This window comes from Tinamus guttatus, unplaced genomic scaffold (genome assembly GCF_059628265.1).
Source record: "Tinamus guttatus ecotype Peru unplaced genomic scaffold, ASM5962826v1 Tinamus_guttatus_pri_ptg000520l, whole genome shotgun sequence".
Taxonomy (NCBI): Eukaryota; Metazoa; Chordata; class Aves; order Tinamiformes; family Tinamidae; genus Tinamus; species Tinamus guttatus.
In genome coordinates this window covers 696,965-713,990 of record NW_028289054.1, presented here as the reverse complement: position 1 = coordinate 713,990, position 17,026 = coordinate 696,965, and positions in this window count along the sequence as shown.

Below are 17,026 nucleotides of genomic sequence, written 5' to 3'. Positions count from 1 at the left end.
GTAACTTGAAAAAGAAAGGAAAGCTTCCTGCACGGCAGAACCAGTCAGGTTAGTTCTCAGTGCTTTCAAAAATTAAATTATACTCATTGCTGTATAAAATTATGCATCTTAATTTTCTATTGCTAGGCCACACACAAAATCTAGTCTTAACAAGGGAACAGAGCATTTACGCAAAGACAAGTTTTTAGGATGGAAGACTACATATATATAGTAACTTATTACCTATGTGAACTGTAATTTAAAAGATCAGAAATTCTGTGAGTCTGGAAGTCCTTATTTATCATCTGGCTTCTTTCTTCAGTGCAATCTTTACAGATTTTCTTCACAGACATAAACAGACCCAAAGGGAGTATTCTATTTTAATGTGCTATCAAAGGCTACTTTTTTGTATTCCTTAAATTCTCTACTACTATTCTATTCCCTACTACTTTTTACAATTTTCTCAAGAAAGGAGGGAGACAGTTTTTGAATTTTGAAATTTTTTAGATTTAATGCCTATCAGTTTTTTATATTGCATTAGAAAGGGACTTCTCCATATGTATTCTTCTGATTTTATTAAAATACTTTAAAATGGTTACAATAGTACAGTACAATACAAATTTTGACGTATTTCAAATCAAACATCATTGTGTAGTGTCAGATTTCATTTTATGCTTTGAATTATGACTTGATTAACACCATTATACTAAAGCTTGTCCTATTGTTTAGCTAATACATTTAACACAGAATTAGATCAGGAACAATGGATAATGTATGTGTGACAGTTATGTTTTGTATCCCATGGATAAGATTTGCATCAGTGTGGGAGTTACATAAGTAATGCAGTAGACCAAAGCTAAATGAATGTAGTATTAAAATGCAAAGCTCTCCATAAACTATTGATATTGGAGATGAAATTTTGACATATTTTATTGAAAGGCTTCTATTACAAGTGCTCTAGAAGTCCTTCCTTACACCACAGTTGCAAAATACAACTGTAAAATTTTACTGCAAAATTTCCTTGCAATGGATGTGTACCTGCTGGAGGATTTTCACCACAGTAATCCCAAATTATTCAAAGCCTTCCTAAAGATGTAATACAGATTTGTGGGGACAATTTAAAATCTTCTGATCTGTTAATGACTTTTACACCAAGAAAAGCCCCTTCAGTGAGAGACAGAATGACAAGAGCAAGGTTCCATTTTCAACTGATATGAAGGTTTGCCTCTTTTTAATTCTTTCTGAGGAATCTCAGGGGAGGAGTAACTTTGGACAAGCTCCCACAATTTTCATTGCTCTGCCCCAGAAGGAATGGATTCCAACACACCAGAGAGTGGGTAACATGCCACTGTAAAAGAAATAGTACTGTAGTACTTGTTACTAAGGCATATGGACTTGTCAAGTACATTTCAGCTCTAATTCACCTAATTCATTAGCTGAGGAAAATTTACAACAAGATATAAGACCACTGCATATACCCATACTTATTCTCTCCAGATGTTTTTATAGGTACTAGAGAAATGCTTTATGACTCCTGAAATGACTTTATCTGGATCTAGCTCGCAAGATCAGGTGTACAAAGACCCATCAGAAGTGAAGCTAGATTGAGACTAAATGGCACTATAATATACACAAGCAAATTGTAGCAGTTTAGCAAGTCATCAGCTGTTGCCTGTACAAAATACACTAGCACAGTATAGCCAGTATATCCTTTGCACCTAAGCACAAACACTTAGCTTTTTTTGTGAGGTAGAGTACAACAAGAAAAGATGATTAAAGACCCTTAGGCTACGAGGGTGATCAGGGGCCTGGAACATCTGCCCCATGAGGAAAGACTGAGAGCTGGGCCACTGACACAACTAGAGGTAATGGCCACAAACTGAAGCACCAAAAGTTCCACAGGAACTTAAGGAAAAATTTTTTAACAGTGAGGGTGACAGAGCCCTGGCACAGGCTGCCCAGAGAGGTTGTGGAGTCTCCTTCTCTGGAGATCTTCCAAACCCACCTGGATGCCACCCTGTGCCACATGCTCTAGGTGACCCTGCATGTGCAGGGGGTTGGACTAGATGATCTCTAGAGGTCCCTTCAAACCTTAAGCATTCTATGATTCTATGACTCTTTAAAAGCAAGTTTTGTAGCCCAGACTATGTCATCCCTAGCCTAAATACACATTTTTGTCAAAGTCAAATTCCAAACAAAATCTCAAATTAGAAGGCAAGAGTGAAATTATTAGACAAAGCAGGACTAAGTACAACTTCAAAAGAATTTTCTAGCTTAAGAATATTCATACTTTTTTTTTTTTGTGATTAATTGTTGTTTGCCTTTAATTAAACTCACCTGGATGATAAATGACCCATGTGCTGGAAAGACTAGGGAAAATATAAATGAGATTACACACCATTCTTCTTTTCTATAGTTTTTCCTAAGGACTTATATTTATCAAATTAAGCAGAGTTTAAACTGGGTGCAGAGAGGGGAGGGAAAATTTTGACTCATTCGAAAAATCATAGATGTATGTAACTTTGAAAGTGCCAAAACAGAAACATTACATAGATTCACTGGTGCCTCCTACAGTGATTTAACTTTTGATGCATAACACAGGCATTCCTTTCTTTCTAGCAGTCTCTCAATGCACCTTCTTTGAAAATTAAATCTCACTTCTGGACATGTTAGAATTACATATTTCCTGACGTAGTTGACATTCTGCTGAGACTTTTATACCTAAGTTGAATAGGTCTCTTCCTTTTTTTTTTTTTTTTTTTTTTTTTTTTGTGGATGTGATATGTATCAAGAAAAATATTAGTACACTAAAACATGTACATTAGTACACTAAAAAATGTTTAACAAGCATCCTTCAGCATTCAGAAGTACATACACAGTTAGGCACTTCCTTCAGCATTCATGTTGGTACTATTTTTATTTCTTTGTGTTACTACCAGAAGTCGATTCTATATTACAATATGACACACCTTCCTGATATAAGCTTTAAGAAAGAATTGTAATGTCTTATGCTCACTATCCACTTTGCCTACCTAAATCATATTGGGATATGTTAGCTTGCAAGGTCGGGAGAAGGGGATAAGATGTATCCATTATTTACAGTGAAAAATGGAAAAGTGGAAATATTTTAGTACCTTCATTTTCGTATCTTTATCTTGGAAATAGAGTTTGAAATAAATTGATCAGTGTTTGTCACATTAAAGTAATGTGTTCCCCTTTCATCATATTCCCCCAAAAGCATGAAATTTGAAACAGATGTCCTGATTCTCTATTTTGAATCAGAACTTCTCACTTCTATCGACCATGTCAGCTTCAGAAGTTCCAACACAGGTTTTGCGTGGGCAGTTCTTGCATTTAGACATGTAACCACAATTCACGCAACCAGTATTCTCATTTACTTAACAAAAGACACAGCCAAGAATCCATCAATACTGTATGTATGACAGGCAGCTTTGAGCCATCCCATACTTAGATATTTGCTTTGACATTTTCTAATAAAAATCTTTCCTATGAAAACTCCATGACATTTAAGAGGCCAAGGCTCAGAATTTTTTGCCAGGCCAATAAAACATTATGTCAGGTTGATCATTCCAATTCGTGTCAAAAATATGATACACATTCTAGTCCTATCATCCTCCCACAAGCAAAAAAGATTTGTTTATATATGAAAGATTTTGCTGGTATGCAGCAATCCCAGGGCAGCTGAGATTCAGCTCAGGAGTTTAGCTTAAAGCAGTTCCTGAATGGATTAATTGTACAAAAAAGAAAAAAAAAAGTATTTTATTAATACAGGTTTTTGTGGTTTTTTTTTGTTTTTGTGTTTCAAAGTCACTGTACTGAATAGGGATATTGAAGCTTTTTCACACTCACAACTGGCATAAACAGTGACACTTTCACAGATGAACATCACATAGACAAAGAGTATTATAAGTGAATACAACCTTACCATCAAATAGGTAAAGATTCTCTTGTCTTATCAAAAACTGAAAAAGTTCAATTGGCATGTCCCTTCATTTTCATTCAGAAACCATAATAAGGTAAGATTCAACTGTTAGTGAAATTGAAAGAGGTCTTAGAGATTAATGTCCAGTTCTATTGGCACTCTTGTAATTCTTGGAGTTCCCTAATAAATATTCACTTCAAGACATTATTCACAAAGCATGACTTTGGTGCCACCATCAGTGCATGACTATTGGGCTGGTCAATCTTAATGCAGATTTCTTCATGCACTTTTGAAGAATTGAAAGAGTGCCAAGGTATGGCCATGTTTTTCAACCTTCAGAGGAGTTCAAGAAATGTTCATGCTATGTGGTGACGAGTTATCTATTTTTAATTGCTAGCTGCTCAGCTCCCCCAGGGAAGAGGGGTGGTATTCATGCCTGCAATCAATTTACCCTATCTTCTGAACAACAAGTAATTTTTTTTTCTAATGGACTTCAGCAGTTGTTGTGAACACAGATGTGACCAAAATGGAGGTGCACTTGCAGAAAGTTTGGGAAATGTTCTTGTTGGGTATGGATAGTGGTATAAGACAGAGGGAAATAAATTTACTGAGCAGAAAAGTGAGAAAGAATTATTTTTATGCTATAAAGTGTGAAAAGACTGAAAAAAAAAGTTAATAGAGAAAAGAAAAGAGCCAATAATCACACTTGAGGGAAACTGAAAATAAAAGTATATAAAATAGACGAGAGAGAATGAGCAGTTTTTTCTCTCCTCTTGCTTCTCCAGCTGCCAAGCCCTTTTTTGCACCTCTTCCTGACACTTATAAGAATCATATTCTTCAGAGCCCTCTTTCTTTTCTCTGGACAAGAGCCTCATTTTTGTGCATGAAAGTGTGATTGCTCTCTAAACCTGTTTTTTTGGTTTGCTTGTTTGCTTCTTGGTTTGGTTTCATATTTTTTAACAAATGTTGTCTTGAAGTATTGAGTGCCTGTAAGACTTTCCAAAGTCCATCTCAGGAAGTCCTTTGTTTCAGGAAGATACTTCTTGTAAGCATGCAAATTAATTTATCAGACTATCATACCTTAGGGTATGATTTTTTTTGTTTGGCTGTTGCCAAACACCTGACACAGTGAAAACCTAATTTGGACTTTCTTCATTTTCTGTTCATAAAGCTTATATCAGAGTGGTATCTCTGATGTAGTAAAGAATTCCTTTAAAAATGGACCACTCCAAGAGCTCTAGGAATGATGTGGGACAGTGATTCCTCAGATATATCTCTCCTGGAAAAATATGGCACTTCATAAAGTCAAAGATATTTAAGCCTTGCACATTCAAAGAATAGCATTAATCACATCCAATCCACTCTCAGACCCCTGATATTTATCTCAGCTAATGCACCTTGCCCACTGCCTCTTTCCAGAGGGTACATTGCTGATTAAAAAATCAAAACATTTTTGACATCTCACAGTTTGAGTGTATTGACTTGCTTATGCTCGTCTTCTGAACCAAAGAGACAAAATGCATATGTGAACAGGGCTCTGTGCAGTAGGGACCCTACTTTAAGGGAAAGAGGCAGAGCCCTTTTTTTTCCTACAGAAAATAGAAGGAATTTGGGGTTATGCCCAGGGAAAGGCAATTTATGAGGAAAAGGGTACATAAAAATGTCTGTATGAGAGAAAAATGTGAAAGAGAGAGAGCTTTGAAGAACACAGATGACAAAGCCAGAAAAAATCTTTATGATAATCTAATCTGACCTCTTAAATAACAAAGATTATAGGATTTACTTGAATTAATTCCTGCCAGAATTAGAAGAGACCCTGGAGAAAAACGTCCAGTCTTAATTAAAATTGCCTGGAAAAACTAACCACATTTTTGTCAAGGTACTCACTAGTTAATTATCTTCAGTGTTAAAAATTGAAGCCTTATTCCTTCATTCTAAATTTGTCTTGCTTCAGCTTCCAGCCATTGAATTTTGTTAAACTTTTGTCTCATATATTACAGAAGCCTTGATCAAAGTTTTGTTTGCCAGGCGATACTTCTAGTATGCCAGACAGTCAGTCACTCACACGCGCAAGCACATACACAGCCCCCCTTACATTTATCTCTTTTATCTCTTTGATAAGCAGATTAAAACCCTTAAGGAGGCCTTCCACATTTTTAATAAGTCTTCTGGATTTTCTCCAAACCTTCTCCAATTGCAATTACTACAAAGGGCACTGCATTCCAGTAGTCATTGCACTAATACAAAGATAATATTGCCACCTAATTTTATAATAGATTTTACTGTCTCTTTATCTAACTCTCCCTTTTGGGAGCTCACATTTAGCTTGTTATGCACCATAAACATTCAGGCTCTTTTCAAAATCATTGCTTTCTAGGCTAAATCTACCCAGCTTGGCTTTACAATCTGCAAGTCTTTGCCACTAGCGGCATACCCAGCGTCTGCACTGAGCGATCAGGACGTAGTCAGCCATGAGTTTGTGAGATGATACATAAGCATGTACTCCATTCTTAATAATCCTTTGGTAATTTTATTTTCTTTATTTGGCTATTTTTCCTTGTCAGATCCTTCCCACTGTCTCCATAGTAAAATAATCTTTCTTCAAATAAAAAAAAAAAGAACAAAAAAATGAACAAAACCCCAGCAAACTAGTTATCATTATTCTTAACTTTATGAAAAAAGAAAAAGAAAACAAACAAAAACAGCAAGACAAGGCAAGGCCAGGAGGAAAGGAGGAAAGGTAAAAGGAAAAAGGGGAAAGAAAGGAAAAAGAGAAAAAAGGAAAAGAAAGAAAGGGAAAAAGAAGAAAAAAGGGAAAATGGAAAAAGGAAAAAAAGAAAAGCAAAGCAAAAGCAAAAGAAAGCAAAGGAAAAGAAAAAGGAAAAGAAAAAAAAATCCAGCACCTACTTTCTCCCTCTAGTGTGATGCTGGCCCTTCCTGCAGGTCCCAAGGCTGAGGGTTTTCAGTCTTCCTCAGAAGCATGGAGAAGGATTGTATCAAGTTTTCTGTACTCTGAGGTCTTTACTAGATCATGATAGGGATTTCTTTCTGCTCAACCTTCCTCTTGGACATGTTTATGTTTTCTTAACAGAGCCACTTTCCTCCTCACCAGTTCCAGCTAAGGACAGTGTCACAGTTGCTTTCCCCAGCCCCAGCTGAGCTTTTCTTTGCTACACGCTGGCTATCTGGCTCTGTCTGACCATAGAGGCAATGGCCATTCCTCTGTTAGGCAATTGCCAAACCAGGCTGGACCCAGTTCAGGCCACTGTGAGCTCCAAAGAGCCCTGAGACTCGTCACTGTCAGGTCAGGGCAAGGTCTGCAGTCTTCCAGTGCAGCGCAACAGTATGCTGAATGCAAGACAGTGAGGGTAAAAATCATATTTACCAGGATACAACTGTTTACTCTTTCTTGAGAGCAGAGAAGGCATCTTTTTGTGGTTAGCTTATAATTAATTGACACGGTTTAGGTATTGCCATAAAATGAACAAATACTAATGTGTGGAAAGCATGTCTGTCTTAAGAAATATCCACAGTACTAAGGATGAAGAAAAAGAAAATGAATTATTAAACACCAAAAGAAAGCAAATAGCGCTCAGAAGTGTGCGATATGCCACTGAAGACATAGGATCCCTTCACCTAGGATATACAGGAAAGAATCTTGCACAAGCGCTATAGACTAATAAAAGTCCCTTTTATTTCTGACTTGTGTTATCATCAGGGAGGAGACACTTTGTTCTTGCTTCACTTCACTGGATTATATTAAGCATGCAGTTTTGCATTTGGGTCTTCTCTTCAAGCCATCAGCTCTAATAAATGGGATGTTGCAATAAAACAAATGCAGTGCAAGCTGTCATGTAAAAGTGGTCTATCTGCACAATTTACATGGAATGGCTACTGGTGGTAAAAAAAATAATCTATATAGCCTGAAACTATTTTAGCCCATTCCATGCCATGATTTTGGCCTTTCTTTTTCTTTTTTTTTTTTCCTGATAAGCCCCTGGGACTTATATGATTTTTTTTTTCAGTCTGTATTTACTTGTTCATATTTTTCTATTAAGAGTACAAGTTTTACTATAGGAAGCCCTAGCTTATAGCTAATTTTTTGTATGTATGTGAATAACTGTTTCCAAATCTGTACACACATATTTCAAACATCAGCACTTGTATAATTTCAGTTTATTAACACATAAAAGTCTTTACCCCCTAAGTATGTAATCAGTGAAATGCCTTGGCAAGAATGTGTAAACTCAGTAAGTTATCAGCAAAACCATTAACTTTAATGTTACTGTACACTTCAAAAGAGGAATTTTATCGGCACATTTTATGCAACTTAATCAATAGTATTGCAAAAAAAATATATTTGAGAGGAGAGCCTGTATATTTCCATTAAATGGGGCAGCTTAAATTCATGGAGTGAAATATTAAAAATCCAAAATCACATAAACATTGCATAACCAATAACTGTTAAATTTACTCATCCAGGTGATGAACTACTTGGTTATCAAGACCTCCAGAATATTGATACTTATCATAAAGAAAGAGATAATTCTCTTGTTAAGAATCAAACTTTCTCTAATGTAACTTTCTCTTTTTGATATTCTATTTGTAAATAAATCATTAAATTAATATTTTAGACAAGCTGTCTATTTCTATTTTGAACTTGCAAGATAGCATGTGTGCCCCAAAATCTGTCTACCCTTCCAGCTGTATTTGTTGATCCAGTGAAAGATACTATCTCCTCCTGCAGAACTTTTTTCGCTTATGTCCTAAAATTGTGTCCTAATACAACCATTAAATTTCTATGGATACTAGTACTATTTCTTCTATTGTTATGATTTTTCTTTCAAAGAACAGGAAAGACAGACCAAGGATAAAGGATTTCTGATCCTGAGCAAAAAGCCTCAGGAAGTCAATAGAAAGTACTAACTAGGAAAATGCCTAGAGCCACTCCAAGGGCAATACTAACCACAGAAGCATTCTTAAATCTGTTTCAGGGCAAACAAGGTGCAATTATGTGATTACTTGCAGCAAACACAACTGCAGGACACTTTTGAGAGAGCTAGTCCTCTCCTTCACTTCGTGTCCAGCTACATGTTCAGTTCCTTCTCTAATGCCATGCACAGGATCTTTACTGATCACACAGCCAGTTGGTAAATGGATCTAGTTGTAAACAAAACAAAACAGACAAGATATTTGCTTTTAGCTGATTCAGTCCCTTGCTGCTACTTGCACAAAGAATAAAACATATAGCCCACAGCTAGAGAGAATACCAGATTCTTCCTTCTTCAGTGTCATCCCATATTTCAGTATCTTTAACATGAAACAAATGCAGCCTGAGTCAAAGCTGTATGTATCTATGCAATGACTGAGAGTCTGTTGGTCTGTCCTGAATTTTTTGGGCAGGTCACTTAGAATCATAGAATCATTAAGGTTGGAAGGGACCTTTGGAGATCATCTAGTCCAACCCCCCTGCTCCAGCAGGGACTCCTAGAGCACATGGCACAGGACTGCATCCAAGCAGGTTTTGAAGATCTCCAGAGAAGGAGACTCCACAACCTCTCTGGGCAACCTGTTCCAGTGTCCTGTCACCCTCACTTTCATGATTTTTTTCCTTAAGTTCCTGTGGAAACTTTGGTGCTTCAGTTTGTGGCCATTTCTTCTTGTCCTATCGGTGGCCACCACTGAAAAGAGGCCAGCACCATCCTCCTCACTCCCTCCCTTGAGGTATTTATATGCACTGATCAGGTCTCCTCTCTGCCTTCTCTTCACCAGGGTGAACAGGCCCAGCTCCCTCAGTCTCTCCTCATGGGGCAGATGTTCCAGGCCCCTGATCATCCTCGTAGCCCTGTGTTGGACTCTCTCCATTAGTTCTATGTATGTCCCTTGTATACTGAGGAGCCCAGAACTGGACACAGTACTCTAGATGTGTGAAAGAATAATTTCAGTAATTAGTACATTAAGACAGAGAGATTCTGGGTCCTAACCCTTCCTTCAGATCACCGTGTACTGCACATTAAATTGAATAAAAATCAGGAATAGCATCATTTGCACTTTCAGACCTTGTTAATTCTATATTCCTGCTTTTACAATGATCTAATATCAACATCCTACCTATCCTACTATGTAGATTCTTGCAAATGGGAGAGTCTTGCAGACATTAAGCTTTTAACCATAAGCTTGAGGTCCTCTGACCCCTGTAACTATTGACCTTCTGGACGACAGGTTTAACCACAAAACCACAACAAGTTTTGCAGGCATTCAACCCATCTCCTTCAGCTGTTACATTTTTAAAATGTCAGAGGCTAGGTTTTTTTTATTGTAGAAGTCTCACCTTCAGTATATTACTGAACTCAGAATATGTCTACTCATATTCTGCCTAGTTTTCTGTATCCTGACTGATTTTGTGGGGAACACGCTACAGTTCCAGTTGCATCAGCCAAGGCAGTTTCAGGCATGAGTAAAAAGGAATTCTTGACCTTAGGGGCAAGGTGCCCCTTGATTAGAGGCACTTCTCTGCTGCTATGTAGCAGCTTTTGGACTTAGATGTCAAAATTCTGGCTAAATATTGTTTTGCGCATCAGCATTTTTTCAGCCTATAGGAAATAAGAAAGATTTATATTCTAATAAATAAGCTCTATATTAGTATGTCAAGTGAACAGGAAGTTGCCTAGTGTCTATACACTCAGGCTTACCTAATAAAACCTAACTTGCAGAAACAGGAACTGAGTGGTCAACCCATATTTTGGGTAGACATTTCCATGTACCCAGGACTCCCAGACTTGAGCCTGGCTTGCAGATAGATGAAATATCTTTCTTTCCAGAGAACTGAGTCAGGCTCACTTTCTGCTTAAACAGAGCTGCTGACACTATTTACTAATGATGGAGTTGTAGTAATGAAATTATTTCTTAGAATATTTATATTATTATTTCTTAGAATAAGACTAGTCTTCAAGGGAACAAAAAAGGCTGTTGACTTCAGAGTCTGTCAAAGCAATAACACTTTCCAGATAACAACTTGGTTCAGTAAGTGATAAGAAGACCGTGATTATACTAATTATGATCAGGTTTAGCTGAGTTATGAAGGACATAGACTCAGTCCCTTCTTCCAGGACGAAACTGGGGCAGGCAACAACTATCTAATAAGGAGATATTAGCCACCTACATCACATTGGAGCCACATAAATCAACTGTTGTTCTACTAATTTTCATGTAGCTATAAATAAATTTTCATTTTTGGCCTTTAAGATGAAGGCTGTTCAGCAAATAAAGTTTTGAATTTGATACTTAGTGGTTCCTAAAGTACAAGTTTTCATCTTAAAGTCTTAAATATCTCACATCTTAGAAACCACTTTTTTTCCTTATTTCCATAGGTTTTCCCAGGCAACTCTAACATATCACACATATCATCACAAAATAATTGGGGGAAATGCCTTTTCCATACCAAGTCATGCATTTCTTAAGGTATAGGCCTGCTGACTGTCAGACTCTAGATCTTGATTTAAAGCAGAGAGTGGCTTATGCACCTCCTTCACTGTCATTTCTAATTGTATGTGCTACCTCCTCTTCTGCTAGTGATTATGCGATGTCTTTCTGGCAACCACAGTGAGAGAAACAAATAGAAAAGTATTTGTGTATTTTTAGTTGTCTAGAATGCAATGATTGTGCTGTCACTTCTGCTCCTCATTTTGTCTCCTACGCCCATCTGTTTTGCTCCTCTGTCGCATCCTGTGCATGCTTCCTTGCCACCTGATTCTCTTACACACCTCTTCCCTTCAGTGAACAGGGAGCAGAGACTGCCATCTGACCTGCTAATTCTCCACAGACCACTCTCAAATGTTATGCAGGCCACAAACAAAGAAGGACTACAGCTGAAATCTCTAAGAGGAGCAAAGCTCATTCTTTTCTTGAGAGATTACACGCCCATTTATGTTTCATTCCCTGAGTTACTTTAGAGTTTACTAATCTGAGTTCGGTGTTTTTAACAGAGCCAAAAACATATATACTTGCTTTGTAAATCTCCTTCAATTATACTGAAAATTTGATGAACTGTTTGTGTCTACTTTATACATGAACTCCTTCAGGGGAGAAAGAATTATGCCTTGAATTGATAGCAGGGTCCAGGCCAGAGGAAAGAAAATGTTGTAGATACAATTCTTCTTCATCTTCCTCTGTCTTCAATATTAAATGAGATTTTGGACCAAGACTATTAAACTAGTTGTTCTGAGAATATCTGACCTTCAGGCTTCCTTCAATAATATTCTCATTTTACTCCATATTCCAATAACCCTTATTAGTTAACAGGTGTGTATGATCACCTCAAGTATCAGTGTTTGTTTGTCATAACTGCGTGTTGTAAAGCAGAGCAAGTTTATGATCCTGTTGTCCCTCTTGAGCAGGCCAAAACTGCAGCCACTGTTATGTGGAATTCATTTTTTATTGTTGAAGCCAGTTTGTGTTCTTGATTATTTTTGGCTTTCTTGAACACTTTCTAAAACTGCAGATATAGCTACATACTGTATTTATTGGTATCTCTGTGTTTTGTTGTCTCTGGAAGAAAAAGGAATATGCTTTTCAGTGAGACTAAATCTGCCTATAACTTACCTAGTATAAGGCATATTTGAGGACATTTTTTTTTCCAAATTTTTCAGGCACTTGTGAATTCATTGCTTAAAATTTTGGCTGATGAATTTTAAAATAATGTTTAGCTCTAGCAATATAAATTCAGACATCTTTTTTCTATACATATTCTCACAGTTGTAAAGATTTAAATGCTACCATCTGATCTTGAGTGGTCTGTATTGAGAAGCAGAATTTGAAATGTTTGTTTTCATTTTCATCAAAGGAGCTGCTCAGAACAGAGGGACATCCATAAATCATCACATCAGGTGCTTTGTGACAAAAGATATTGTTCTGCTTTGCAGCCTAACGCGTGCTCTTTTCCCTTTATCCTCAACCAGCCAAAAAAAAAAAAGAGTACTGACACATTTAACTCTGTCTATTTTCAGTTATGTTACGGTAGCACTATACTGGTTATGTGTGCCTGGACAATAACAGAGGCTTTGATGTGGCAGTCACTCAAATACTGTAAAAAGAGCATATACTTATATACACGTCTCAGAAAAAAAAATGGCTTTTTTTAGTACTTGCTAATGATTAGACTTAAAGGCCTGAGTATTGAAATGACAGCTCTGAAATTTTCAGGCTGGAAGAATTCATGAGAAACAGCAACAGCAGATACTGCTCAGTCTTGTCTGTTTTTCTAGGAAGCCATATTATATGTCAAAAGCACTTCTCAAACAATTGTGCCCCATTTCATGTGTGCATAAAACATGTGTGTGCTGCTGAATGCACTTATACAGGGTGATTTAGCAAAGAAACCAAACAAAAGAAAAGCGAGCAATTCGAAATAAATTTAGCTATTTCTTTCCAAATTATTTATATTTCTGGTGTAAATGCCTCAGAACATTTTTGTGTGGTTAATGTGGAAAACTAGCCTTGTATTTCATGGTGAAATATGTACCACATCATTCGATATGATGTGGTATATGCTAGTCTGCATTTCTTGTTTGGCATATGCGTGGCTAAACAACCCTCATTCATCCTGAAGAAGCATCTGCACCAGAAACACCTTAGTGGTAGGAGAGGCTGTAAAGCAGCTTCTTTAAAACAATACCCATAATTTGTTTTCTATTGCAGAACTTTTTTTTTTTTTTTTTTTTATCTAGAGAACTCTGTTTTGAAGAATGAACAAGCGTATAATTGTTCTGCCATGGCTTCACCCTCTATTGAGTTGTTTTCAAAAAAACACTGCAAATCCATTTTACTATCACTATCCATCCATTATATATTGTCTTTACTGGTTCTAGCCTGTTAAAACAGAAGCAGTGTTTTACTGGGTGAGTAAGCATAGGAGTGAGTCCTACAACAAACAAGAAAGAAAGAAATTAGGGCACAGTGTTAATTTAATACATTGGAAGAACAATGAGAGCAATAAAAGAGTGAGAGAGCTTCAGCTGAAATGATGAGTTTCTCCTTTACTCTTGTGTTCCTCTGCAGATAATAGCTTTTTAGCTCCACTTTTTCAGTTATAGTTCCTAGGAAATTTCTCCAGCAGGTCCCAAAGTTCAAGGCGATATTCAACTGGAGTAAATATATGAAAGAAAAAGCAGTACACTTTAAAAAGAGGTATTATGTGTGGTATTTAACAGGAAAACCTTGTGCCTTCAGAAACACTTTCCAAGTTCTAACTAGAGCTGTTTATGTGAGTGTACTTGCAAGTGAGCTAAAGGGATGAAACTCTGAAGGACTCGAGCATAAAAAAGAGGAGTATAAGTGGTATGGAAATCCTTCATACCTATTCTCCATCTTCGAGTAGAATCAGGTAGGCAGGTCATCATTTTGAAGTGAAAACATCTCCCTGCAATATGCAATATTTTTCTAACAAAAAAAATGTGAAACTGAATCTTAACTTTATGAGGGAGTTTCTCATGGGTAGGAAAAAAAAAAAAAAAAGAAACACTGATGAGATATTCCCTGAGGATAGTAAAGGGAGAGAACATGTCAAGCTAGTCTACAGCCTGCAGGACCATCTTGGCAGTTTTCGAGTTATCAGGTGTCTGACTGATTATATACAGGAATAACCTATTCTCTTGTAGCTGATAAAGAGATTGTTGTTTAGATTGAGGTCTGTCCACAGTTTTTCAGAGATTTCCATGGCACTATGCAGTGCGTAAAGTACCAAGAAAAGGCATGACAGAATGGCAGGGAGTGACTCTGCTTCAGCAAAATTAGGGGCTGGGTTTTTGAAAATTTTCTGGTGTGATTTTAAGGGAATATGTCTGTTCTTTTATGTTTGTAGTCAGAGCAGAAAGGAAATTTTGAGTGGAGTATTTTTTTCCCACATTTTAGGTCTGTGTTTTAACAAGATTTGAGAATGTGTGCTTGCTTGCTTAGCTCTATTTAACGTTTTATCTTAGCTCAGGTTTGGCTGGCCTTCGGGAATGAGAAATAGGATCTACTTTTGTCAGTATAAGATTAGTGTGTCCTTTTTTTTTGCATCCTCTGTGCTTGCATATTTAATCTTGAGGCCTAAGAGATTGACAAATTGAAAGGAATCTTAGATCAAGCTATAGAATAAAATATTCAAAGTAGAAATTATTAGCACAAGGATTTCAAATATGCTTTGGCAGCTAGAAGAAAAACATCTAGTTCTTTTGACCATCATTCACATATTTCAGATTTTTACCTGCAACTTGGCAACACCAAGATTGCTTCTTACATTGTGGTGGTCTTTGAAATTTGCTTTGATCAGCTTTCTGAAACAGTTTTATTTAGACAGTTGTAAATAAAATTAGCAATAAAGTAGAATTTAGGAAATTAGGAGTGGAATAGCTTTCAATGGTTCATCACAGTATCAAAACTATACAAAGAGTTGTATGATACTCTGCTTTGAATTTATTAATTCTAGTGATTTTGGTCTGTATGACTCATTCTCATAGTTAGTAAAAATCTTATCACTGGCATAACTTTATTAATTAATTTGGATAGGAAAAACCGTATCTGAATTCCATGTCCTCTTTTAAGATCATTATGACATAGTTTGCCACAGGATTCCTACAGTAAAGAAAAGCACTTTTTCTCAGCATTAGAGTGAGCAACATACTTCTCTACTCAAAGAAGTAGTTTTCATCAATGATCATAGCCTCACAGTGTGGACTAAAAGAGTTCTACATCTAATAATTCCTCTCAAAGTTCATTTGGACTGTCCTGATTATGATTTATGCAAAGGAAGAGTCCTCAAGCATGTAAGAAACAGACTTTCTTATCAGATCTAAAGGCACTAATGTCATGGAAAGTGTTCCTGAAAGATTTAAGCTACTGGAAGAAATGAGACACTGCATAAAAAGAGATCAGTCCTTTCTGTTAATCCTATATAGAGATATGTAATATGTTATAAAGTACGCTATATACATGTGTATGCGTGTGTGTATGTATATATAATTACTCTGGAAAAAACTCTGGGGAATGCTTCAGAGGCATATAAAGACTATATAAATATATATTTTTTAAATTCTGAACCTACTTCATCCAGTTATGCTATCAGCAGCCTCCTTGGGAAGGCAACCACAGGTATCCACCGAGACTGTATTCACCTAATGAAGAAGGAGTTGTCTAGCACAATGCAAGTGTATCTGGCATAAAAGTGGCCTTCTTTCTATTTTTATCTCAAGCATTATACTAGAGAAAATGTTACTTTCTATTGTATCTGCTCATTGCAGAAATCTATCAGAGTCTATCACCAGAACTTCAAGACCAAATAAAGATGCCTCTATCTGGATTAAGTGTGAAGTGTAAATGTTTTCTACAACAGGAAAAAGGTTGTACAGAATGGCAGAGGGCTGAAGTATGTGACACTGACCCAGTTGTATAATGTATACATCTACGATCTAAGAATGGAAAACCTACAAGGTCAGGAAGCTATAGCAAGTTGCAAAAAGCAGCATTTTTCTGCTCTGCAATACACTTAACACAGATTGAAGTCAGTCAGTTCAGGACTTTCTGTTACAGTAATGAGTGCTAACATAATATCTAAAGTCAAATGAGATCAATTGATTTGTACAGCCAGCCTTTACCTTGGGTTCAGGAATGACTAAATAAGGATTGTCTTCATACATATATTTCACCTAGTTCCTTATGGAAATGAGACTTTCTGAGATGCTATACAGAATGCATATGTGAGTATTTCCAAAAGTTTTTAAACCAGTTGACATATTCAGCCACTGTTTGCAGAAGGTTATAGATACTTTACTGACAGCTCCCCTCTACCAATACTGTTAATATTGACAACTAATAGAGGGGTGAGAGGTTCTACTGGTACCCACACTGAGAAGATAAAGTGCAAGTTCAAATCTAGAGTTAAACTTGAGAGTGATGACTGCATCATAGTGAGACAAAACTTGGATGGTGTTTGCCCCTTATCAGAAACAAGTGAATCCATTCCAATGCATATATTTTTAGAAAAGAAGATCTTTGTGATCATAGAGATATTTCTACTGCACTCCTCATTGATAAATTTTCAGTGCCTTAAAGACTAAATTAGTATCA